This window comes from Alligator sinensis, unplaced genomic scaffold, assembly GCF_000455745.1.
Source record: "Alligator sinensis unplaced genomic scaffold, ASM45574v1 scaffold1241_1, whole genome shotgun sequence".
Lineage (NCBI taxonomy): Eukaryota > Metazoa > Chordata > Crocodylia > Alligatoridae > Alligator > Alligator sinensis.
The window spans coordinates 22,706-36,686 of NW_005842202.1; the positions used below are offsets into that span (position 1 = coordinate 22,706).

The following is a 13,981-nucleotide window of genomic DNA, read 5'->3' on the forward strand; positions in this document are numbered from 1 at the left end:
AGGAGAGGACATAGCGGTGTAAGGGAGAGGCACGTGAACTCTGCTTTCTCTCAGGACGGCTTTGGCAGATCAATACTAACCGGGGGCTCTGGTAGCAATGGAGCCGCACAGGCTATTACAATGCTAGGTACCATAAGCTCCCCACTTCAAGGCTAACCAGCCTTGGACACCGGATGCCTGAGAGAGGGATCCAGTCATTCACAGGAACCTTTTAACATGTCTTGCTTTCAACGGCAGCTAGCTAGCTACAACAGGACTGCAGGATAACCGCATCCGTGAACATAATTAGTTGAGATATAGCCAGCATGTGCCCACTGATTCCAGTGTTTTCGCTAGTTTGATTAGTTTTATGAACAAGGTCATCCAATCGCACTGAACTGGAACCAATTTTCAGCCCAAGGCTCCTCACCCTACTTGCAGGCTTGCCCTTGGTGAAATAAACTGGCCCCGAGATGCAAATCTGCTAAAATGACTTATTTTAGAGTTGCAAGTGATTTATTTTAGTGCAAAAAGCTGACATTTATAAAATAAGCTTCTTGTAGTGCAATAAGGCGACTTATTTTAGAGCTGAACTCTCAGCTTCAGCCCAGCAACATAGCCAGTCATTCACCTGGCTGCTTCTTTTTGTATACTCCTTGCAAACCCTTCTCAGCAGCAAGGCTCACGTCCCTGAACAAGGATATTTCAACGGACAACTTATGGTCTCCACTTCCAGCAACAGCCCCAGAATCCAAGTCCAAGCCACAATCAGCTTCTGTTCCCTGCACTGCCTCACCATGGATTCACTGGGTGTTTTAATCCCCTGTATTTTGAAGTTTTGCAGAGTCTAGAAAGAGCATTTTTAAATAGGCATAAAGTCAAAAGAACAAGCCCCTACATGAGCATTATTTTTTCTTTTTTTCTCCTTGCATACATCTGATCGTCTGCCCAAGTTAAGGAAGTGAGTTGCTTGGAGTACAGAACCTGTCAGCTGGAGACAGAGAGATTCTGGTCTTTGTCACTTTTTACAGATCTGAGCCCAACAGATGCTCAGGCTGAACTTAGGCAACAGCTGCAAGATACTCTTCAAAGCCAGCTCTATTTTAATGTTACATAAACATTGTATTTGGACCTGTTGCAACATCCAAGATCTGTGTATTTTAAGAGCAGCAAGATGAATCTGCAGCTCTACAGGTATCGAGTTTCTATCAGGTTTCCTTACAACACAGAGCGTAGAGAGAAGAATATGTCCACACTTGGAAGATATTAAAAAAAAGCTCTCTGTGAATGCTGCGTTGCTGTGCGCGCGTGTGTGTGCAATTTCCTTTGGCAATGCAGGGCAATTTCAACAGAGGGCAAATGCAAGCAGCTCCTTAGCTGCCTCTGAAGTCTAATACCTAACACTATTTTAGGCATAAGAGATTGAAACTAGAGCCAGCCAAACTTTAGACCTGCAGAACAAGTCTAACACACTTTGGCCCATATTTTCTGCTTCTCCCAACAAGCAACCAGTCCAGGGATGGCTGCGGAAGGGAGACGGAAGGGAGCTCTAAGACTCCAACACTTGTGCTTCCACAAAGGTGAGGGTTATACTTGTGCTCCTTCAAAGGAAGGCAAGGCTGTTTGGGTAAATCTGATAGCTTTTATTAGACCAACTCAAAGAGCTGGAAAAAATAGTTAGAAATCATTGGAAAAAAAATAGCTGGCTTCATTCAAAGGAATGAAGCCACCAGTGCCAGTCTGAAGTGTATCACAAATGTGTGACAGTGGACAAAAGGATTAGCTGGGTATGTATGGAGCATTCCCAACACAAGTGTGGAAGCAGTGTCATAACGGTACAACTAAGCTACATGGATTAGTTACAGAACAAGAAGTTCTGAAGGTTCAGGTTCAGCACATCGGGCATTTTCTTCTCTCCAGTGTTGGATGAGCTTAGCACGACATCCGTGACACCCAGAAAAATCTTGAGAAGGTGTTAAAGAATAATGAAATGTTCTCCAGAGCCACACAAGGCTAATGCCTATAGAGGCCAGCGTGTGGAACAATGATTTGTGTGTGTATTCAATGAGCTTAAGACTCCTAAAACCACATACTTCTGTAAAGTTTTATTCAGTGGCTTCCTACATGCTACTAGGTATCATAGATTAGTCTGAAAATGATGTAGTTGAGTAGTGGGATTTTTATATACTATGAGAACTGGTTCTTGTCCTGATAAACCCTAGTGATAAAGGGGACGCAGCTGTAGGACCTGTCCACTCTGAACTTTTGGACATTAATTCAACACAAAAGTTGGGACTGTAGACAAAGCCAGGCTATGTCATTATATAGGAAGGAAAGAGGCATTTGTGCTGTTCAGTGAGGGCAGTCTAATAATAATCTAAAATGACACCAAAAGTTGACACAGACGGACAGAGCCAACTCACACATACAACTGAATAAATAAAAGCAAAAAGTGAAGAATGGAACCAGAGTGAGTCTTTGCACCCTCAACACAGAAAGAAGCTGTTCAAATTTAACTCAGTGTATCAGCAAGTATGGGTAATTTGCTTGAAAATTTAAACATAGAGCCAGGGACAGGGAAAATGGTGTCGCGCTTCATTGCAACTCAGCGTAGAAAACATGTTCCAGAGATCCTCCAGTTGGGCAAGGGCATCAGAGGAGCTGGTACAAATACCCGCTTTGTGCAAGTTTAACCACACAAATTTGAACACTGCATTTACATGAAAAAAAATGGAACAAAGTGTAACTGGTGCCAGGCAGCAGGGCGGAGGTGACAGAAGGTGTGGACACAACTGGGGAACTAGTAACCTTCCTGTAACCGATAAGCACGCGATGAAACCGAAGCAGCGAAAGAAGTATTTTGCCTGGACAGTTATCTTTATTTGGCTCCAAGGCATTTGGGCTACGACGCAACATCTTCAGACCTATTCTCAAATGCAGAGCTAGGAACTGAACTACTGCAAAATGGTTCTAATGAGGGCCACAGAGATATGATTGCAGCCTCGGGGCCAAAATTGCTCTCATTTCATGCGAGTTACCAGATAGGAGGGAAAAGCACTAACAGCCTGGCTGAAGAATGAATGCATCCCAGAAGGACATGCTTCAGCGTAGCAAATATGCTGGTGACTGCTAAATTACAACGAACCACACGAGAGCAAACTGCTGCCTTCAAACAGGGTCTTGGTCATGAAGCTTTTGTTTTAAGCAACACAGCTACATGTGTGTAAAGAAAGAGGCCCACACTGATGTTAGCAAGCAACAGCATAGCAATATTTTACTGCAGCAAAGTTTGATTTCTGAGGTTTTATTGTTCATACTTGCAACAGATGCGCAGTTATAACCAGTTCTGTTGCTTCAAATCCCAGGCCAAATAGAAAACCCTCAACCCCCAAAACCTAGAAGTGCAGGGGCAGCTGGGTCCTGCAGGCAGAGGACAACGTTGTCAAAAGCATTTAAGTGGCTTCAGCATCCCAGTCCCGTTCACTTTCAATGGGACTTTGGCTCCTCAGTCATTTAAGCATGTTTGACAGTTTTACCCCAAGCAGCTGGATCTCTCTGCTATTTGAAGTCGACCTAGATGCCACACCTGAAACACAGCTTCAAAAGAAAGAGGTACCCGGTAATTCTGTTCAGTGGTTTAAGCTTCAGGCTCAAAAAGCAGCAGTTGCAATGTAAGTAAAACTTTGGGGCCTGAGGTTTCATGCTTAAAGACAAAAGAAGTGCTTGCTTAACTAGCCAGCAGTCAGCTAACCTCCATATATAAAGGAGAAGAGGGTTTAAAGCGCTAACTGAACCTTCCCACTCCAAGTATTTTATGAGCTAATGAACTTCTGCAGCAGTAGCCTGGAGGCATCCTTCCTTGGGTGGGAACAGACTGTTTAAAGACAAATTTAATCATGCACTTGGGACAGCGGCAGCCCTACTAAATGAGGGCTGGTCAGGCCTACATTTTGACTCCTACTCTTGGCTGTGCTCCCTTCCGAGTGCCCAGCCTCTAAAAGGCTGGTTTTTAGCAGTGCTCAGAGACAATAGAAAGGAAACAGCATAAAGTGAAGGATAGTTTGACCAGCTAACTGGGGTCGGGGGATCAGTCAGTCAGTTTAGGGCTTCATGGAAGGATCTGAAGGCTCCGAGCAGATGTGTTCCTTATTTCTCCCCCTCCTTCACTCCCCCTGCACTGTGGTTGTGCTACTTCCTTCCTACAGCTTCACAACTGCTCCACATGTCTCACAGGAAGTTAACAGGTCAACCAAGCATTTCCAATTCCAGCGAAATCCTGGGCAGCAGTCTCTCCCCGGGCTCTGCCCCCAACTCGGCTTTCTGGCGCTGGGTCCCCACTGACCTGCAGCAGCAGGCTCTTCCTTTCCGGTTTCCTGTTTGCGGGACAGGAGTGGTCTTCCACTGTAAGAGCTCAAATCTTGCACAACGGTTAACAGCAAAGGCAGGTTTTAATCCCAGTTTCCCCTTTATTAATGCCAGCATTTACTGGAGTTACAGAAATCCAGTTTTCCCATGCCAACAGCCTTCAACCCTTTAAGCGCTAATCTAAAGCGGATAGGCCTGGTGCAATTTGGTCTGCACTGGGGAGGGTTTATGCCAGTGACACTCCCGGGCACGGCTACTATGACACTATACTAACTTGAAGGGAACGAGCTGCAGACCTGTGAAGCTCATTCCATCAATAAGGCACTATAGATCCTGCAAGGCAGGAGTTAAATGGTGCAGCGATGGAGATTAGCTTATTCCCGAGCTCTTCAAATCTCCTAAATTGCCTCACAGCCTCATTAGCCGCTGATAACCTGATTTTTAGAAATGCTTGAGCAACGGCAATTTCCACTGCTGGAACTTGAGTGCTCAGCACCTCTGATAATTGGGCTCCTCGGCTCCGAAAATGGAAGTGAAAATACTTAACAGGTTTGGCAGCTGTGATCTACCGAGTACATTTCTGCATGTAGCCATGCTCAAATTGACCTCAGAATTAAGCTTGTAATTATAAGACCAGCCTTGGCCTCGAAACAACCCCCAAGCTAGAATTACTTGAATCACACCCTAATTAGCTCGAACTTCTCTCTTTAAATTAATGAAATCAGCAGAGTTTGAGACTGGCAGAGATCACAGGTCAATGATACTGAGGAGTTGCGGGGCGGGGGGAGCATGGGGAGGAATACAAGCGAGTTGCACAGCTCCTATTTATCTCCAGAATTAAACAGGAAAGGGGAGGCTTGAGATTTCAACTGGAGAATTAAAAAGGCTATGCCCTGGAAAGGTGGAGAATGGCAAATTAGGGCTGGAGGAAGGGCCCAAGAGATGCTCCTGAAAGAGTTCAGGAAAGGGGCGGGGGTGTGAAGGGGAACACCCTCTCCCCCCAACACCAGGAGAAAAGAGGCCAAGTAGATAAGATGGGCAGGTATGGATTTAAAGGCAGAAATTTTGGGGAGAAAATACAAATGTTAGGCTCCTTAACGCCATTCTCAGAGAGGGGTGCTGCTACATATGCTGGGACAACACACCCATGTAAACTCCTCTCTTCAAACATTTGGTTTATTCAGTGCGAATTCATCAAAAACAGTGGCTAGGAAACCACAGGAACTTGCAGTCCAGCAAAAAGGTAACGATTTCCAGGTATTTTATTTCTTGCCATTACCGGAGACTTGCATGGTTTTAAAACAGCTTCTTCCAACCCACCTGCTTCTGCTACGTGCTTGACACAGGACATTCTGCCCGATTCCCTAGACCAGTGGTTCTCAACTTTTTTGTACCAGGATCCATTTGTAATCATCAACGGCCAGTCCTGACTCCCAACCCGCTGCCCCCTGTCCCCAGGCCCCCAGTGTGGGGGGCAGCGGGGCACCAAGCAGCCCCTCGCAGGTTGGAACTCTGTCAGCCTGTAAGGGAAAAGCCGGTTTCCCATGCTTTCCTCCTTTAAAAGGAGAGTCCAGTTTAAGAGTTTGATCCGTTTTTAAAGTTTGTACACGACCCTTTCGTATATTCTTACAACCCGTTTTTAGGACACAACCCACAGGTTGAGAAATCATACCTTAGACGTGTGGGTCTATTGTTGCAGCTTGCTCCTTTGCTGTCATCTTTAAGCCTCTTTTTGATCACCAAGAAGATCACACCAATGATGAGGTCTACACACTCAGTGGAGCAAAAATATTCCCCCCTTCCTCCCCACATTTTGCAGATAAAAATAGGGGCTGGATAAAGCCACACAGGCAGGCAATGGTAGGAGCCCAAATTATATTCAGAACTTCCAGGTCCTAATTGCATGTTCATCGTTCCAGAATAATGTCATATTTCTGACAAGTGCTGCAAGAAATTATGGCTACATAAAAGAAATGGATGTGAAATAAAACCCTGAGTTTCTCCAGGGATTTATAACAGCACCGTGCAATTAACACTAGATGGCGTTTATAAAAACCAGACCCAGCAAGGACTATGGGTTAGTAGCAGCACACACCCAAGTGTGCAACTGCTATATCCAAAAGGACTCCATGCTTCTTGGGTGCTGTAAGCACTGATGACAACATGTGATCTGAACTCAGACCCTATCATGTGCTTACTTCTCATGCCCAGCAATTTCAAGCTGTTAAATCTGCTAGACCAGCAAACTGCTTTGATCGGATACAGCTTGGGAGAAATCTGGGCTTGACAACAAAAAAAAGAGTCAGATTAAAACAGGATTTCTTCTGACAAGAGCCCTGAAGATGTCCATCAGTTAGCTCTGCTGGCGTCCAAAAAGTCTCATTGATAAACAGTTTGCTATTAAGCAGCCTTTAATCCTAGGATGCCAACACCCGTAGGAAGAAAGTGCCCCGACTGTACTGATGGGGAAACAGAGGTGTAGAGCAGTTTAATGGCTGGGCTAGACTTGCATAGGGACCCTGGTACAGGGCCCAAAACAGAACCCACGTTCCAACTTCAAGCCCTTTGCTTCAATGAAGATGGGTTCAAGACCCGAGTATAAATGGCATAATAGAAGCTGCCCTTGAATCAATTTTCCCAGGAATGACACTAAATTTTCTGAAGATTTAAGGGCTCAAAAATGTAATAGAGGGCTCAACTTAAGCAGATAAATAGCTGTGCCACATTCACATTCCAGAAAGAACAGCTGTGTACTACCACCCCACCAGCAACCACCGCGCTCTCAGCATTACTGTAGCTTTGCCCCCTGCACACAGGCGCTGCATATAAACGCCCAAAAAGTGATCCCGAGATGACATTCATAACTCAACGGCAGCTTCAGAGTCCTCTGCACACAGTAATCAGGTTTAAAAATAGAAAGGACGGAACTACTTTCAACAAAACTTCCAACACAGGAAGTGAATGAAATTCCGCTTAACTATTACTGACAACAGCAGGAGTCACCTTCCAGAGCAATGCTGAGCCACTGAGCTTTAAAAGCACTTCCCCAGGCTGCTGTGAAGATATTTCTAGCACTGTCACCAAGACAGACATTTTAAAACCAGCAAGTTACATGCCCACTCCACACGAGTCTGCCGAGTCAGCTAGACTGCATTGATTTTTTGTGGACCAATTCATCAAGGTACCAATGGGGGAAAAAAGGCATCTGGCATGTTAATTAGATGCAATAAACCTTTTTACCAAGAAGAGTCTCAACCCAGAGCATCACCGTCACTTCCTTGCTAAGATACTTAAAAAAAATAAATAAATCATACACACAAAAAAAACCCTTTAACGCTGCCTTCCTGTTCTTGGTATAATATAAAAGAGCACCAGGTATTTAGCCTGCAGTTTTAGATGTGTCACATTAGTATTGTGTGTTCAACAAAGGTTTGAGAGGACATTAAAAAAAAAAAACATGAGAGCATAGGTCTAAATATTTCTGCTCATTCCTTCTTCATTAGTTGCAATCATTTGCAGGGATGTGAAGAATCTTAATTTGGGTTCTCATCTGTAACCAAAATGCGACTGGCTACAAGGTACTGGTTTTGTGAGATGCTGAAGAGCCAATACATTGGTACTAGCATACTTGGATTTTGGTGCTGCTAAAAAACCCCCCTGAAAAATAAAAAAAGCTACAGACAGAAAGCTCCAATTAAAATGTTAAGCAGTGCCAAGATAGGTTTCACAAGACTACAAAACTAAACACATTAATGTCTAATTCTGCGTGTTCTCCAACAAATGGGAACAAACACAACACAAATTTGACATCTGTGCCTATATCCTTTCAATCTACAGACTCGTAATGCACTTCAACATTGTATAAAACTGTAAAAATGAAGTTAATTCTATGCTACAGGGCAGCAGCTGGCTTAATATACCGCTGCAACAGTCACGGTGGGGGTACTCTGGCACACATGCAAAGGGATAGGAGGAGATGGAGCCCAGAGAGGACATCAGATTTTAGCACCTTCCCTACTGCCCAGTATTCATACCACAAGAAGCTGGCGACTTCACCAGCGTCTGATCTTCTGATTTTAGGCGTTAAGAGCCCGAGGCTTGGATCACTAGCAATGGACCGCTTTGCTCTTTCAATGCAAAGGGAAAACCCCTCCCTGACTCCTGCTGGATTTGGATCTTTAATCACGGAGTGCTTAAGAGGAAGCATAAATCAGAGACTAGACTAGGGAGTTCTTGGACGTTTCCTCTGAGAATCTGCAAGATAACGGACAGTGGCTCGTCTAGTTAGCAGATGCATTCCTTTATTGCATTCTCCGAATTATAATAGCACAACTTGACCTCTGACAGGGGTTTTATTTCCAAACACCCCTCAAAAGAGCTCTACTAGACCACTTATTCTTGGGACAAGAGTTGAAGTCCCAAGACACAGGAATCCCAGTGACCACATCGATACGCTGTAAGAAGTCCTAGCTACAGCAGTTCCTGAACACACCCGCTCACCCTTCAATTGAAACAAAGTTCCTCCATCACTGCTCTACCCTCCCCAGGTTCTGCCCTCCATGAAGCTCAGGAAAAGGAGACTCTCCTCGAAGAAGCAGAGTGATGCCACGAGCATACAAATGGCTCATCCTTCCATGCTGCAAAAGGTTCCTCTGCCAAACCTCGTTCTCAAATCCAGCATATCGCTCCAACGCAGGGGTCAGCAACATTTTTGGCCAGGGTGCCAACAACATCCCAACCTCAACTCACTACTCAATTTGGCATGCCAGGGGCAGACTGGCAGTGGGTGCATTAAAGCCTCCAGGAGGACGGTGAGGGAGGGGCCAGGATGCACTGCCTCAGCCCCTTCCCTGCTGTGCGCCCCAAGGACTGAGTACAGCTGCTACCAGCCACAGAGCCCAGGCTGCTTGCAGCAGGCGGTGGGCAGGCTGCAAACAGCTGCACCGGGGTCTGGAGCTCTGGCCTGGAGCCCCCTCCCCGGCCATCCGCCTGGAGGCATGCATGAACCCGCTGGCAACAACAAGCCAAGCCGGGGCTCTGCAGACATTGGTGCAGTGGTTTACAGTCTCCCAGCCCCCTGCCACAGCCAGCCCGGGCTCTGGGCAGGCCCCTGCCAACTGCCACGGAGCCTGGGCTGCGCGCAGCAGGTGGCTGGGAGGTTACAAACAGCTGCACTGAGGTCTGTGGAGCCCAGCTCAGCTCGTTGCTGGCAACCAGTGCATGCATGCCTCTGGGCGGATGGCAGGGGAGAGGCCAGGGTTGCACTGCTTTGGCCACTTCCGCACCATGAGCCAAGGCACGCATGCAGCCACCATCAGCCATGGTGCCAACCCAGGGCTCCAGACCCCAGTTGCAGTCTCCCGGCTGCCTGCCATAGTCAGCCCGGGCTTCATGCAGCTGCTGCCTGCCACGGCGCCCGGGCTGCTTGCAGCAGGGCTCACAGGCTCCCCACCGCCCGCTGGGAGCAGCCCAGCTCCATGGCCGATGGCATCTGCCCAGAGCCCGAGCCAGCTGTGGTGTACCAAACAAAATGGCCTCACATGCCACACGTGCCAGGAATCTCATCAACATTTCAGGTTAGAAATTTGGCCACGAGGATAAAAATCCCTGAGAAAACTCCAGCTTGTATCGTTGTTTTCAGGCCGTCAAACATTTTAATGAAAAGTGTCAGAATGGCACACTGAGGCAGGGCCTGAGCCAACTCACACAGCCCTTTCCCTGCGCTCATCTGGACTCAGACCTCCGGGTTTGCTCATCATGCTGCTGGCACTGGAAGAACACTGCACCACTATAATTCTAGCCACATTTCAGAAGCAACCAGTTGTCAATGAATCGTGCTGCCAAGTCAGCGGTTGCTGGCATGCTAACTGGAAATGCAATCTGACCCACATTTCAGGGAGCTGGGGACAGAGCAAAGGATGCAAGTTCATGAACTTGTTTTCCTGCTTATAAAAGGGTGTTTCAAATTATTAGAAAGCAACCAAAACCTGGCTGAACTTCCTACAAAGCAGAGGTAAACTTCATCTACAAATCCTCACTCACTGTTTTCAAGCTGGAAATACCTCATCGTAGTGTGTTTCAGTGAAAAGAAAAAAAAGCAGACGGGCAGTAGCATACAGGTTCAAACCCCATGGATGGTGATAAACTAGTTGGATGCTTCTCCAGCCCTAGCCACAAAATTAGAGTTCACAATGTGAAACAGTTTCCTAGACAATTGGTTGGGTTTTTTGTTTGTTTTAGACTCAAAGGTACAGAAATGAAACAGGATCAAAATCCCAACCCCTATTACTGTGCAATACTGCAAAAACTCAATTTCACTTCTGAACCTGGTCCACAAGGTAAGTGTGGTGTTTTTGGTAGGAAAGAAGCTTTACTATTAAATGAAAATGTTTGCAACATTAGCTCCAATTGGCTACAATTCTGAAATCCATGAGCAAAAACTTCATCCATCCATTAAAGCCCACATTTAAAGGAACAGATTCATGCCTCCCCCCTTCCCCCTTCCCAAACACATTTAAATGGTAATGAATTTCTCATTGGGTACCAGGCAGTTAGCTTGCACTCATGTGTTGCGGCCTGGCAAGGGCGCCTTTCTTTGGGACAGCTTCGAAGTCTGTTCCACTCTTTAACATGCTCTAATTTAAATGCAGATGTAGCCGCCACAAGTACTCTAGTATTTTGGAAAGTCTTCGCTGCATTAGGAGGAAGTGACAGAAGGGGTGGGGGTTTCTTTTTGGCTCTCTCTTTTGTTTTGCTACAGTTAGAAACCCTTTTCATTTGCTTTTTGCATTTTGGTGGGAAGGCAGGGAGGGATTATTGGCCCAAGCAGAAGTTCCCCCGTTGGATGTTTCTTGGTTAGAATTTACATGGGTAACAGCTTAAAGCACAGAACAAATCTGGAAGGAAAAAAAAAAGGAGAGGTACCACCTCTCCCCCCCGCCTTTTTTTGTCTTGCATTTAGCTCCGTTTCCTTCCTCTCACCGAGGTTGAGTATTCTCATTTCCAGTACACATTAAACAGCTGAAGCTTTTTTTTTTTCCTGCATGGATTAGTAATTCTATGCCCTGGAGCAAGTGTACAGCATGAAATCCTGCTGAGGCAGCAGCATGCAAATCTCGCTGTCAGAAGGCATGACAATTTGGTGTGCTCCAACGTCTGAAACCTCAGCTGCAAGTCAGCACTGAGTTCAGTTGAAGCATCCTCCCCCTGACCCCTCCACCCCAAAGCTATGTATAAGTAGCTAAACCTGAGTTAACATTTCCTGACTTTACATCCTACCTGCATAAATGACAAGGAGCAAGGAAACAACATTTCAGTCATTTCATGCCCAGTGGTGCCTCTTTCAACTTCTAAACATCTGCTTCTCTCACGCAGCCCCTCGATCTCCACACCAAAGCTTCAAGGAGAAATTAAGAAATTTTTTTTAAGCTTAATTTCTTCAAGGAAAAATTAAGCTTAAAAAATGTACAGTGGAAAGGAGAGCAGGAAACTACAAACTGATTCAGAATATGAAGAGAGAGCCCACTTCCTCCATTCAAAGACCATTAATACCCAGGAAATGGAGACATTTCACATCTGTATTTATTGATGGGCACATTATTTTGGTGCCTCACATTCCCAACCACACCTGATAGTATTTAGATACCCGCCAGAAAAGAGATCACTTGTTAAGTGGCATTCACAGTTTGCCCAGCAGAGGGGATTTATGAATGGTGACTGTTGTGTGAACTACAGCTTTCCATTTCTGTCGCAGGTAACTGGGTCTTCCCTGACGGAACTGAAAGCATTCCAGTGCTGTATCACCTACTTCACCTACTGTGAATTTAAGATTAAGCAAGCTCAGCAGACGGGAGAAGGTGGTGCTGCCACTGCCCGGCTGCAGGAAGTAACCTTTATTTAGCCAGAATTCTTCTCTCTTTGTGTTTAAAAGAAAGAAACCATCTGGGGTTATCTAGCCCCACCCTTCTCCACTGTATCCACCCTCTACGTACCTCCTACGCACCGCTCGGGTAGATATTGTCCATGCACCTCGTTCTATTGAAAAGTCACTTCCAGATAATCAAATTGCACGCAATAAAAGGGCCCAATTATGAAACTGGGTAAACACACCGTAGGATGGAACAATTGATGAGGTCATTTTCTATCCCCACCGCTACATAAGTGACAAGGTCAGTTGTTCCCTGTGTGATCTTGACCATGTTACACCCTGGTCTTTTGAATTCAAATGCTGGCAGCCTTCGAGACTCTACAAATGCTGATCCAGCCACCTCCGCCACCCCCCATGCCTTCATTCCCCCCAGTCCGATTATGCCACCAGCCTCATTATGTCGTTTGTGCCCAGCACAAGTATCTCCGAACCTTCTTGCACCAGGGCCGGACACAGGAATGGATGAACCGGACAGCTGCCCAGGGCCCAGACACAAAAGGGGCCCAAAAATAGCAATTAAAAAAAAATATATTATCATTACCTATGGCAAGGGCAGGGGGCAATACTAAACGTTCACCCAGGGCCTCCAGAAGTCTAGGTACAGTGCTGTGCACAGCCAACATGCACCCAGCCCTTTCTGAACTCTATCGCAAATCCACTCCTCTCTCGGTACACAAGGCCATTACGAAGAGTCGCTGCTGGTAGTGGAGGGTGGGGGGAGAAGGTGTTAAGGGCCAGATGGCTGAGTTTTCAAGGTAGCACATGCACATTTCTGAGAATCATGATAATCTTTCCATTACTCTCTACATTTTAGACTACAAGCAAAGCCAAGAACATGTCACTTTATAATATTAGCATGAACTATATATAACTGAATGGCCCCCCCCCTCTGGTTAGGTGACAACACATATCCAGACAGAATACAAACCTTATTAACCCCATCCTGGGGTACTTCTCCAAACAAAAGAATATCTTTTTTTTTTTTTATGGGAAGAGTAGGTCACTAGATTCTTTTGCATATATCTCTGTAAAGGAATCAAGCCTTGAAAAAATAGCTGATTCCAACATCAAGAACCACCAGTTGCTGTAATTATATGTTACTGAATTCAGATACAAAGTTATCTGTACAGTATTTTGAAACCATGCTGCTAATTATCAAGTACAAACCAGACCCACAAGGCCCTACAAAAAGCTATATGCAGATGAAATGTAATAATTTCTTAAGAAGAAAACAAAAATCCTACTCCGGAACTGTTTCATTTTCAAATTTAAGTACAAGTTATTGTTCAGTATTTTTATAGTCTGTAGCAACTCAAAAATAGCCATTGCTTCACACACATTCAGTTAAGCAGAGCTGGTGTGGTTTAAAAGCAGCCACAGTTCTGTTGTGAGAGCAACCTGTAAATAAATGTGTGAATTAAAAGGAAGAGCTGAGCAACACATCAGTGAAGCTCCCATATCACAGGGCTGTGGAAAAAAAAAACACCCAAAAGAGTCCAAAATAATGCAATACTTGAAGCAAGTCGACAGTAGTGCAACTGAACCACTTTACTCCAAACCGCAGCCCTGCAAGTTAAGAAACAGCAGTTACAGTCCTAAGAAAAGAAAGGAAACAATTGAGTGTTAATAGCAGTGGAAGTCTGCTAATCTTAGCACTGGTGTTAGCCACAGAGAAAGGATGCTTTGGGTACGCTGGCTGTTAATGAACAG

General features: G+C 45.5%; 1 protein-coding gene across 2 annotated transcripts in view; it reads right to left on the bottom strand.

The window, feature by feature from the left end:
* CBL (Cbl proto-oncogene) overlaps positions 1-13,981 on the bottom strand; it is a 36,649-nt gene that overhangs the window by 17,874 nt on the left and 4,794 nt on the right. The gene's annotated exons all lie outside the window — the stretch shown is intronic.